Here is a 759-nt window from a genome sequence, read left to right as displayed (position 1 = left end):
TGTGTGTGTGTGTGTGTGTATGTGTATGCGCTGACACAGCGTTGCATAATTTTCAGGTGTTACTGTTATTCTAACATAAACGTTTGACCAGACCCAACACTTACGAGTACTTCGACTTTTTCACTGGGAGCTTTTTCGATCACGTGACAGGCAAAGCGTGAAAACGTTCCTTCTTGTCCTTGTTTTTGGGTGGGGTTTTGTAAATTATTTTTGTTGTTACCCTCTTGTAACACCTCTAATCTTCGGCACTTACATGACCTTATTGTGCTGTAAAACTCTTACTAAAACTAAAATATTATGCCTAACAGCAAGTACTCAGGCTTTAAAGAAAGAGGTAGAAAATCTAGACCACGCAAAGGATTGACTAGAGGAGTCAAAAGAATCTTGAAAAACTAGAATATATCAATAACTGAAAGAGCTGAAGAAGTTGGTCTACCACAGAAAACTGCATCTCCCCTTGGCAAAAGAGAACGAATTTTGTTTTCAATGTATTGTTTTTACAAAGGTAATGTAATGATAAAAGCGGAAACAAAACCCAAAAACTTAAGGGTTCCTTACAACTGAACAGCTGGCAAAGGAATTGTTGTGACTCGGTCTTCTTATGTGAAAACATGTACGACTGTATTATGAAAATACCTCGCCCCCAACCCCTCACTCCCCCTTCACCCACCTCACCCCCACCCCCTTACCTGCCTCCTTACCCACCTTTGAGAGGAGGGTTTAATAACTGAGATATGAGTTATGTAGCCTATAATATAT

The sequence above is a fragment of the Aplysia californica genome, unplaced genomic scaffold (assembly GCF_000002075.1).
Source record: "Aplysia californica isolate F4 #8 unplaced genomic scaffold, AplCal3.0 scaffold00158, whole genome shotgun sequence".
NCBI lineage: Eukaryota > Metazoa > Mollusca > Gastropoda > Aplysiida > Aplysiidae > Aplysia > Aplysia californica.
Note: the sequence above shows the minus strand (reverse complement) of the source record.